Below are 12,381 nucleotides of genomic sequence, written 5' to 3' on the forward strand. Positions count from 1 at the left end.
TCCAATGGTCTAACTTCGTCCATCTGTTCTCTGGTTGTTCTTTCCATCGATCCAATGGTCTAACTTCGTCCATCGGTTCTCTGGTTGAATCCAGACTTAGTCGTTTTTGCCTTGATGTCTTCATTGGTCTTCTGGTTCTTCATCACTTGTTTGTTTTTCATTACTTTTTACATTTTGCATTGTGGGGTTTAACAAACAACAGCTATCACTCCAGCATCCAAGCGGCACCATGTGAAGTTTTGTATGGTCGTAAGTGCAGAACGCCGTTACGTTGGAATGAAGTGGGTAAAAAATGATTAACTGGGCCATAAATTGTTCAAGTCACTTCTGAGAAAATTGAGTAGATTAGAGAAAAAATTAAAACAGCTCAAGACTGTCAGAAGAACTATGCCGACAGACGCCGCAAGCCAATTTAACTCTTTATGGGAGACCTGTGTTTCACGTTAGGTATATCTGATATTGATTTATTAGAAATGCGTGAAAATGATGATGGAGAAACAAAAGAAAAAGAAGAAAGACACTTGTGTTTCACGTTAGGTATATCGAAAGTTAGAGGACGTACACACTTGTACAAAGACCCAAATGCATCCAAGTCACCATCAAGCAAACAAAAAGTTATTGGGTCATATAATGGAAGGAAAATTTCTAGATGCCAGTAAGGTACTTTAGGCACATGGCATTCTGGAGGATATAAACCAACAGTATGAAATTACTATTAGGTACCTCCAAGCTTGGTGTGGCAATTGTAATGCACTAAACATGGTAAGGGGAAGCCCTGAGGAGTCACTCACCTAACTCCCACATATTTTAATAATATGGAGCTCCATTATCCAGGTACCTTCACCAAATAAAGATAGATGACAGAGGACGTTTTTAGATGTGTTTCACTACCCTTGGTTGTGTTGTGCGTATAAATATGTCACATGTTTACATATTATAAAATACAACCTTTACATACATAAACCACCAAAATTTTGTAGATTCAGTCTTTTTTTTTTGGCAAAACTGCATTGTATCCTTGTAATAGACACTGCTTATTTTAGGGCACATTTTTTGGGTACAATGTTCTTAGCGGTTGCCATGTATGCAGATAACAACATTGTCCTCATTTAGTTCGAAGCGGGAAGATTTGAGACCTGGGACATGTGGACTTGTTTTTCATCCATTTTGAAGAAATGTATTGAAGATTTGGAAGGCTTGGTATTTATGTCTGATAGGGATGCTTCTATAAAACATGCAGTTTACCACCGTATTCCCAAGGGCCCATCATCCTCTAAAACCATAGACAAACAAATTAAATTATGACTTCAAATAGTGCAGAGTCAGTGAATGCACTGTCCCGTTTTGGATGCAAATTAGCGATAGTCGAACTTATGGAGTACTAACAAAGTTTTCAACAAAGTGGTATTCTATTCATCGGGCTAGAGGTTAATTGTAACACCCCCAAACTCACATTGCATATAACACATATTTTATTCATAGAATATATGTTCAAGCCCACAAAGGTCCAAAGTACAAGAAGATTCAATACAAAATACACAACTCAAAAATTTCAAGATACATACTCATGTACTGCATATCATCTAATATAAAAAATACATCAATCGATCTTTATAAGGCTAAGCACATAGAGAGACAATTCACAATTTGCCTTTTCCCTTACTATCATTATATTCTGCATTTCCTACAATACATATTTTGAAAGACAAAATGAGGGTTAGACTTATAGGTCTAGTGAGATCCTTTTTTCCATGTAGTTGCAGGCTGAATGTCACCAAAACAATATTCAAATAAAATCATTTCACATAATGTAGCGTAAATCCATATTCTGTTTATGTCCATTGGATCTCTGGTTCCAAAGACCAGACTTAGAAAATATTTCGACAAACAAGAGGACCAGAGCTCCTTTGGTTCCTCTACCAGAGCATCTTACTTAACTAAATTCTCAAAACGTTCAGAGATCAACATCATAGATAATAAAATAGCTTTCCCAAGATTAAAATATATTTGTAAAAGGATTATTTATGACCAGAGCTCTGGTTCTACTAGCCAGAGCTTCTGGTTCAACATGCAAGACCAACCAAAGCCTCTGGTCTAACGCGATAGGCCAACCAGAGCCCCTCTGGTCTGTCTTTCTTTGTAAGAAAAAATTCTAAGTGTAAAACCTTTTTGAAAATTATTTTTAAATTATAATTTTGACATAGAGCTCTTATCTATAGATACAGAGCCTCTGGTTTAACTAACAACTTTGCAAAAAGACTTGTATAAATCTTAAATCATCGTCCAGAACCTTCTGGTTCTACCATGAGGACCAACCAGAGCCCCTCTGGTTCCTTATATGGAACAACCAGAACCTCACTGTTTCTTGTTAAATCATACATTTGTTCCAAAACAAAGTTTATCCAAAACCATTGGTCATAGACCAAGTTTTCCCCTTCTCAATAACATCAATACTATCATTTCTAATAAGAGCAACATCTCTGAGTCCTCAAATCACGAAGAAGTAAGAACTCAAATCTCTTGCAATCTTAAAAGACATAATAGCAAGAGCTATAATATCCACACACAATTGCCACCCTTATATCCAAAGGTACACCTCTCCTTGATATGCCACCTTTATAGCCGAAGGTACACCTCTCCTTGATATGCCATCCTTATCCCATGGTACATATGTCCTTGATATGCCACCCTTATTTCCTCATCAAAATCTATGGATTAGTTCCAAACGACGATAGACCGAAGTCACAACCGTCTTGATGAAACAGCCTCCAAAGTTTTGTCCACAAAATCTATAGATCAATCCAAAACGAAGACAGACCAAAGTCACAACCGTCTTGATGAAATATCCTCTATAGTTTTCAACCAATAATGGTTTCAAAAACATTTTTATCATTAAAACTTGAAACTCAAGAACAATTATTTCTTTCAACAATTTTCCAAACACCAAATCTCTTTTAAATCCCCAAAACAAGATATCATTCCAAAACTATTTCAAAGAAGCAACCTCTTTTTTATCTTTCTAAACAGTTTCCAATAATCAAATTTATAACAATATCGTCTCAAACTGTTAAAAACAGTTCTACCATCTTTTCTTCAAAATCCAACCTCAAAACTCAGCAGTTTGTATAACAACATATATAAAGGTTTTGGTTATCAAAACTCACCTTATCAAGCACAAATTTGTAGGTTCAACACACAACAATTCCTTTCAAAGGAACATAGATTCTTCAAATCGCTTTTGTGCTAAAATCTTCTCAAGAACAGCCTCCACCACCACACTCACACACCTTTCTCTCTCAAAATGATTCTTTCTTAAAAAAATAAGGTGATAAGATAAGATCATATCCTTTTTACTTTCTTTATATATTTCCCACAAAGGCGGTGGCAGGTTTAATTATATAAAACTCCTTTGGGCGGTGGAAGTTAATATTTTAAAAATCAACTTTTCTTAACCACAAAGGTACCATCTAATTTAATAATAGATTTCACATAAGCATGCCGCACATGCACTTTCACATTACCCATGTATGCATATTATCATATACACACATATCATTTTCTCATATGCATGCATAACATCATATTCATATGCATGTATGATCGACGCATTTCTAAATTAAACATGCATATTTCACATAATTCACATAATAACCATGTAAGGTTACCTCAACCGGTGTTGTTTGAAACCCGGTTATAACATTATCTCCTCCTCAAAAGAATTCCATCCCGGAATTCATTTATTCAAACAGCCAAGGATATCGGGTTCTCATATCAGACTCTAGTTCCCATGTAGCCTCTGAACCCTTGTGATATCGCCACGATACCTTTACCAGATTGATTTCTTTATTTTTCAATACTTTGATCTTTCTGTCAGTTACTGCTTCTGGGGTTTCCACAAAATTGAGCTTACTGTCCAATTTAATCACTGGAAGTGGTATTGCTAGATTTGGATCGGCCAAACATTTGCGTAGGTTTGACACATGAAAGGTACTGTGAATTAGGCAGAGCTCTTCTGGTAGTTCCAAATGATAAGCTACCGGCTCAATCCGTTTGCAAATTCTGAATGGCCCAATATACCTCGAACTGAGCTTACCTTTCTTCCAAAATCTCATCACACCCTTCCACAGAGATACTTTTAACATTACATAGTCGCCCACATTGAACTCAATCGGTTTCCATCGCTTGTCGGCATAACTTTCCTATCGGTCTTGGGTTGTCTTGATTCTTGCCCGAATCTGTTCAATCTTTTCAGATGTTACTTGCACAATTTTGGGACCTGCCAGTTGCTTTTCCCCTACCTCATTCCAACACAACATCGTTCGGCATTTTTGTCCATACAATACCTCATACGATCCTACTTAGATGCTGGAGTGATAACTGTTATTGTAGGCAAATTCTATTAACTATAAGTGATCCTCCCATGATCCCCCGAAGTCTATAACATAGGTTCTCAACATGTCTTCGAGAATCTGGATGGTTCTTTCACTTTGTCCATCTGTTTGAGGATGATAAGTCGTACTCAAATGAATTTGAGATACCAAGGCTCTTTGCAAACTTTCCCAAATATTTGAAGTGAAACAACTGTCCCGTTTAGAAATCATGGATAACGGAACACCATGTCTGGTCATGATTTCTTTGATGTAGATTTGGGCCAACCTTTCTAATGAAAAGGTTTCTCTTATCGGTAGGAAATGTGCAGACTTTGATAGACGATCCATTATTACCCAAATTGCATCATAACCTTTCGTAGGTCGGGGTAATTTCATAACAAAGTCCATCGTAATATGATCCCATTTCCAGATTAGAATTTCCAAAGATTCCAGATTTTCGTACGGCCTTTGGTGTTCGATCTTAACTTACAGACAGGTTAAGCATCGTTCCACATGTTTTGCTATATCTTTCTTGAGATCTGGCCACCAATAGTATGCTTTCAAGTACTTGTACATCTTGTTGGTACCCGAATGAATTAAGTAGCGACACTTCTAACTTTCATTCAGAACAGTTTCCCATGTATTCCCATAGCTTGGTACCCATATCCGTCCTTAAAAAAAACCCATTCATTATTTGGCTCCATGATGGAAATCATTTTACCCACTTTTTCTGACTTCATGTGTTGTTCTTTCATAGCCTCTTTCTGACATTTCAAGATCTCTTGATGAATATCAAGAGTTAAGCTAACCTTCATTGCTACTGCTTTAATCGTTCCACTTCTTTCTTTTTGGCTCAAGGCATCAGCCACTACATTGGCTTTTCCTGGGTGATAAAGGATTTCACAATCATAGTCGTTAATGAGTTCGATCCATCGATGCTATCTTATATTTATTTCCTTCTGATTAAACAAGTGTTGCAAGCTCTTGTGATTAGTATAAATCTGGCATTTAGTTCCCAACAGGTAGTGTCTCTAGATCTTTAATGTGAAGATTACGGCTGTTAGTTCCATATCGTGAGTTGGCTATTGTTTTTCACGATCCTTCAATTGTCGGGATGCATATGAGATGATTTTTCCTCTTTGCATCAATACACAGCCCAAACCAAGCTTTGATATTGTAATAACCAGATTCTAATTATCACCTATGATAATTAATAGGTGATTATTTGATATATGAATATGTGTTAGCATGATAACTAGTTATATACTTGATCATGCCAGTATGTGATATTTTATGCATAGGTATTATATGCATAATATATATATATATATATATATGTGTGTGTGTGTGTGTGTGTGCGTGTGTACGCATGTTATATATGGTATTGGGTATATACATATATATATATATATATATATACATAACATGCATGATATATGTATGCATGATGATTGTGTAGCCGCCTTCCCTGATTGGGAAGGGTATAAAAAGAGGTTGAAACCTCTATTTCATCTTCTTGCTATTTGTGGGACTGTTTGAGCGATTTAAATTGAAGAGGATTGATCGGATTGCATTTTCACCAAGATTCATTTTGGTTTTCAAAAAGTGTTCAAGGTGAGTGGTTAAATTGCTTTTGAATCTCTTTGAAATTGCATGATTGATTGTATTTTGAAAACTATTTACCTAGTTTAAAGTTTGAATGTAAATAGCTTAAGTGTTGTCCGGATTAGAATTAAACCGGACGAGTATTGAAAGATTTAGAATTAAATCGAACAAAGGATTAAGTGATTTGAGTTTAAATCGGATAAGGCATAAGCGGTTTAAGGTTAAACTGCCTAGGGTGTTGATCAGATTAAACATAAACCGGTCATGGTCTCACCCGGTTTAGGGGTAAATCGATCAATGTGTTAACCAGTTTATAAATTGAGCGATTTATGATTTTTAAATTGTGTTATGTAAATCGGAGAAGTAGGAATACGACTATGGAATGACCGGATTGTTAAATCGGTCATGGCATAAATAGTATTGTCCGGATTAGTAATCCGGACAAAGTGTTGAAAATTTTATCTAAGACGGACAAGACAAAGTGTTGTCCGGATTTGCCAAACTGATTAAGTCTTGACCGGAGATGAAGTCTGACCAAGATTAAATTGACCGGATTTGGACTTTAACTTGTTTAATATTTATAAAAATTGTTATTTTTATCATAAAGTGGGAATTTTGATAAAAAGTGATTTTGAACTAATAATATTCCATTGACTGCGGTCTATTCTATATGGAATAGTTTTTAGAAATATTTTGATGAGGAAATAAGGGTGGCATATAAAGGAGAGGTGTACCATGGGATAAGGGTGGCATATCAAGGAGAGGTGTACCATAGGATAAGGGTGGCATATCAAAGAGAGATGTGCATTTGGATATAAGGGAAACATTTGTATGTGTGTTATGTGATCTAACTCTTACTATTATATCATTTAAGATTACCCTGGTCTAGAATCTTTATTTCTTTGTGACTTAAAGTTTTAAGATCAAGGTTCTTATTGGAAATCATAGTCTGGATGTTATTAAGAACAAATGTTAGGACTGAAAGTCAGTGTAAAACTGTATTCGTTTTGAAAGTTACTATTGTCTATAATTAAAATAGACATCGTGTTTGACTTTGTATGTAAGGTTTGACTTTGACTAGACTTTTATTGTTTGACACTATAAATAAGGTGTTAGTCTTGTAATTGTAAGTATGAGCCTTATTGTAAATTCAGTATACGTAATAGATGAGTTTGACCACACTTTGAAAGATTGACTTTTTCTCTCTACTTCTCCTACATGTTCTTAATAGAAAATCTTATCTGCCATTGATAATTTGAAGGTTTCTTGAAGATTGATCATTATAGGGACTCATAATTGGTATTAGAGCAGGACTATGCAAGAAATCATATAAGAAATCATCGTTTTTTTAAGAATTTTTTTCTGGATTTTTTTTTCTTATTTTGTTCATTGTGTTCTTTAAAGATTTTAATCCAAAAAAAATTCAAAATTCTGAGTATTGGTGTTAATACCGTGATCAAAGTGTACGTATTTGAATTGTGAATCTTTGTTATTCACACGATTTTATGATTTGATCATCCGATTTCAAGATTTGGTAAAATTTGTGGTGTTTAAATATTTTTTTTGTGTTCTTAATTTTTTTTTTAAATTCCGTGTTTGATCCATTTTTTTAATTTTTTTTTCTGTTTTTGTGTTTTTTTTAATTGTTTTTCTTTCTAAATCGTTCAGCCCATGTTAAGCCCAGCCCATCAGATTTAGACTTGGCCTATTTTTGTATTTCTTCTTCATCGCTTAACACAGAGTTCATCTTCATCTAGGGCTTGATCATTTGAGCGATTTAGACAGCTTGAACCTGCTTGAGCGTCTTGACCGAATTCGGACACTAGAGAAGCTAGGCTTGAACGAATTCGGATACTAAGGTAGCATGACTTGAGCGTATTCGGTCAATAAGGAAGATAGACTTGAGCGTTTTCGATCAATAAGAAAGATAGACTTGAGCGATTTCGGTCACATGATGAGCGATTTATCTCTTTAAGGTGAGCGATTTAGATCAATGCTTTGAGCGGATATTGAGCGATTAAAACCATAAGGTGAGCGATTTATTTTTGTGAGGTGAGCGATTTAGGACATCAATTGATTGGATTTTGACCGGATTTTTTTAATCAAACAAAGCTTAGTCGTTTTTGCTTGGTAATCGATTACAGTGTGTATATCGTTCACTGTATACCTTTCGAACATGAGGTAAGTCATTTGTCTCTTCATCGCTCACAGGATTTTGGTTTTCTTGGCCTAAATTGAAGAATTCTCCCTGTTCGATTTCATCTTTTTCACAGATTTTAATCGTACATTCATCGCATAGCTCTTTTCTCACAGCCTGTTTGATTGAAGACAGCTTGTGCGAAATTTGGTCACTAGGGGAATTCAGCATGAGCGAATTATCTCTTTAAGGTGAGCGATTTCAGATTTAGCGATTTAGAGAAGTCTGATTTGAGCGAAATTTGGTCACTAGAGGAATTCAGCTTGAGCGAATTCGTACATACAGGTTTCAAGGTTGCTTCTGTTAAATCGATTTTAATTTGTTTCAAAGGGTCTGGTAAATCGCCTGTTTTGTTTTGGGTTCATCGCACATTTATTGCACATCATCTGTTTTTCAAGGTATTCACAGGTGATTTGTTTTGCGGGCTTTTGACTGTGTTTGTGGTTAACATTACAGTAGCTTACATTACAGTAGCTATTGATTTCTCATTATTTGCACTTGAGCTGCATTCAAGTTTTGTGAAGGATCCAGAGTGCAACTATTACTGTTTTTATCTTCTATTACTGTTGGTAATTTCATTGCTTGGCATTTCGCATAGTTTGTAAATTGGGTTTTTGCCTTTCATAGCTCAAAAGTCTGTTGTTTTAAATTGTACCTGGCTGTTATTTGAGATTTTGAAAAGAGAAATAAATGTATATCAGCTTCAGTGGTATGGCTACTGCTTGTTCATAAACAGGAAGTTTTTGATTTAATGTAAATCTGTTTGAGAGACTACTGGGTTCTTGATTTTGATGCTGCAATGCTAGTAGGCAGCCTCCTGTAGATACTACTTGACAGCAGATCTATTTCTGCTTGAGAATTGAGTGATATCCTTGATAGTAGCAATCTGTATTAGAGGGTGGCAGAACTGAGTGATATCCTTGATAGTAGCAATCTGTCCTTGCTGCTGCTGCTGGTGTTGGTGATCAACATTTCCAGTATTATGGTGCATGGTATGGCTCTGTTCCTGGTTTGAAAGTGCTTGTACCTTCCTCTGTTATTGTAGATCTTAGATGATGATGCAGAATTAGCTGTTACAAGGCTCAAGACCTGTTTGGTTGACCAAAGGCACAGGATGGTTAAGAATCTGACAGTTGATACGGATAGTTGAAACTCATCCATTTTTGGTGTGATTCTGTTATTAAAGGACTTATTTGACTGTATGTCAGGCTACCTCTCTCGAATTTTTTTTCTAAGAGTTGCTTTCGAAACCTAAACTGCTGACTGTTTGCTTTTTACTTGTTTGTGTTTGTAAACAGGTTGTCTATCATCTCCATTATTTTTAGACTGAGCAAGCACAAAAGTTCTATAGCGTGAGATTTGTGACTAATGTTTTGAACTAACAATCACATCATTTATTCTGTGTAAATTGGTGTTGTCAAGAAGGATTTAGCATCTGATCATCAACTTCGTTCACAGTTGAATTGCTATTCTTGGAGGAGCTATTCATTTTATGATTCAATTTCCTGTTCTCCTTAATCAATCTTTGCTCTAAAATTACAGGTTGAAGAGAGTGAAGTGAAACAATTTTAGTTGTTTCTGGTTGAATAAAGACAACCGAATTGTTTCATTGATACGAGAATTAGAAGAGGAGTGAGCTGCTCGATCTGCATTTTTGTTCAACAGATCATCTCACCTGTTTACAATTTCAGCAGATTGGTCAGGCTAAGAAGACTGTTGGTGGAGTTTTGACTCTGCTTCATCTCAAGAATATAAAAAAATTATGTTTCGTGAAGTATTGAGTTTACTTTATGGACATGAGCTGTTTTGTTTTTCCTGGGACAAACCTTTATCTGTATTCTAGTTCATCTATGTCTTATCGATAAATCTGTTATCTGTAGTTCTCTGTGTTTAAGACTTTGAATCGTTGAAGTGTAAATCAAAGGTTGTGTCGTCATGTCTGTATGGTTTAGCTAGCTGTTTTGTTGAGATATTTTGTTTTTGGTTTTAGTTTTTGTGTTTTAATTTTTTTTGGATTACTTGTTATTTGTTTCTGTTTTTGTGTTTAAACTGTTTGATAATCATTGAACTATTTTTCTGTCGCGTAAACTGTTTTTCATCAGTTTCAACTGTCTTTGACTGTTTTTAATAGTTTTTAACTGTTTTTGTTAAACCCCACAATGCAAAATATAAAAAGTAATGAAAAACAAGTGATGAAGAACCAGAAGACCAATGAAGACATCAAGGCAGAATCAACTAAGTCTGAAATTCAACCATTGGATCGATGGATAGTTTAACCATTGGACCGATGGACAAGTTCAACCATTGGACCGATGGACAAGTTCAACCATTGGACCAATGGACAAGTTCAACCAGAGGATCAATGGACAAATCCAAGGATGCGATAGAAAGAACATCCTCATCGATCATCTGGACAAGCAACACTTAGAAGATTTTCCAGCACTTCATCTAAGCATGCAATGAAGATTTGAAGATAATGATGGAATTATCATATCATGAATGACAGCTGGAGATGACAAATCAACAGCTGGAATTCAAGTTTATTTTATTATTAATGTTTATCCATGAGAAAGATAAACTCTATMTGTTAGCTAGACGATTTGCTAGAAAGTAGCATTAGATAGTTATCTTCTTAATAGTCGTTTAGTATAAATAGATGATTAGATCTATAGTAAAAATAAGGCTTTTACTCTTTGTTTTACGTTTTTGAATCTATAAAGTAAAACCTTTGAAGCTCAAAATTGTTCTTAAACTTTTTTATTTTATTCTTGAGACTTCATAACTTTCTTCATTAAATCAYTATAATTTGGTTATTCATAACTAGATTATTAGTGTTATTGAGAGATCTGGGATCAACAATTGGTATCAGAGCTTATTGATTGATTATCCAATCAAAACGATCTTTTAAAATCTCTCAATATTTTAATCTTCTTTTTCATCAAAAATTCTCTCTTCTTCTTCAAAATCTTCAATGGCCAACTGGAATTCCGCTTACAATGTTGGTTCCCTCACAAAGCTAGGCTTGTTGCAAAAGGCTACCGCCAGGAAGAAGGCATTGACTACGATGAGACATTCGCTCCCGTTGCAAGACTTGAAGCCATCAAAATGTTTCTAGCCTATGCAACACATAAAGGTTTTTAAGTCTATCAAATGGATGTTAAGTCTGCCTTCCTCAATGGTAAACTACAAGAAGTTTACGTACAGCAACCTCCTGGGTTCGAAGATCCAAAGCATCCGAATTATGTCTATTTTCTGGATAAAGCTCTTTATGGGCTCAAGCAAGCACCCAGGGCCTGGTATGACACTTTATCTACCTTCCTCATCGAAAATGGCTTCGAAAAAGGTACAATCGATACAACTCTCTTTCTCAAGAAGCATAAAGGTAATATTTTACTTGTTCAAATATATGTAGACGACATTATATTTGGCTCTACAAATACAAAACATTGCGAAAAATTCTCAGAGTTGATGAAAAGCAAATTTGAGATGAGTATGATGGGAGAACTCAGTTTCTTTCTTGGACTTCAAATAAAACAAGTACCAGAAGGAATTTTCATAAATCAGTCAAAATATGTGACTGATCTTTTGAAAAAAATACTCTCTCTCTAATTCATCATCGATGAGAACTCCTATGGCTATAGGAGTCAAGTTATTTGCTGATCCATCAGGCAAATCTGTAGATGTCACAACCTATAGAGTCATGATTGGATCACTCCTGTACCTAACCGCTAGTAGACCTGATATTATGTTTGCCACATGTCTTTGTACAAGATATCAAGCAAATCCCAAAGAATCGCATCTTTCTGCTGTCAAGAGGATCTTTAGATACCTTAAGGGAACTCCTTCATTGGGTCTCTGGTATCCAAAGGACTCTGACTTTGATCTAATAGCTTACACAGATGCGGATCATGTAGGATGCAAGCTTGACAGAAAGAGTACGTCTAGAAACTGTCAACTCTTGTGGGACAAGCTGGTAAGTTGGACCTCTAGAAAACAAAATTGTGTCTCAACATCTACAGCAGAAGCAGAATATGTTGCTGCTGCTAGTTGTTGTTCACAAACTCTCTGGATGAAGACTCAACTTAAGGATTATGGTTTTCATTATGATAAAGTCCCAATCCTCTGTGACTCCAAGAGTGCCATAGCAATCTCTACAAACCCAGTACAGCATTCCAAGACCAAGCACATCGATGTAAGGTACCATTTTCT

General features: G+C 35.5%; 1 long non-coding RNA gene across 3 annotated transcripts; it reads left to right on the plus strand.

The window, feature by feature from the left end:
• The first annotated feature begins 7,744 nt into the window (after positions 1-7,744).
• LOC112503434 lies at positions 7,745-10,099 on the plus strand. Of its 3 annotated transcripts, none has more exons than XR_003067977.1 (4): positions 7,745-8,156; positions 8,249-9,371; positions 9,471-9,524; positions 9,715-10,099. It is a non-coding gene; the product is annotated as an uncharacterized LOC112503434 (long non-coding RNA). The 3 variants fall into 3 exon arrangements; XR_003067978.1 differs by lacking the exon at positions 9,715-10,099 and having other exon boundaries at positions 8,249-8,363; positions 9,218-9,371; positions 9,471-9,706; XR_003067976.1 differs by lacking the exon at positions 9,715-10,099 and having other exon boundaries at positions 9,471-9,706.
• The last annotated feature ends 2,282 nt before the right edge of the window (positions 10,100-12,381 follow it).

This window comes from Cynara cardunculus, unplaced genomic scaffold, assembly GCF_001531365.2.
Source record: "Cynara cardunculus var. scolymus isolate 2C unplaced genomic scaffold, CcrdV1 Un_Scaffold_3003, whole genome shotgun sequence".
NCBI classification, from domain to species: domain Eukaryota; kingdom Viridiplantae; phylum Streptophyta; class Magnoliopsida; order Asterales; family Asteraceae; genus Cynara; species Cynara cardunculus.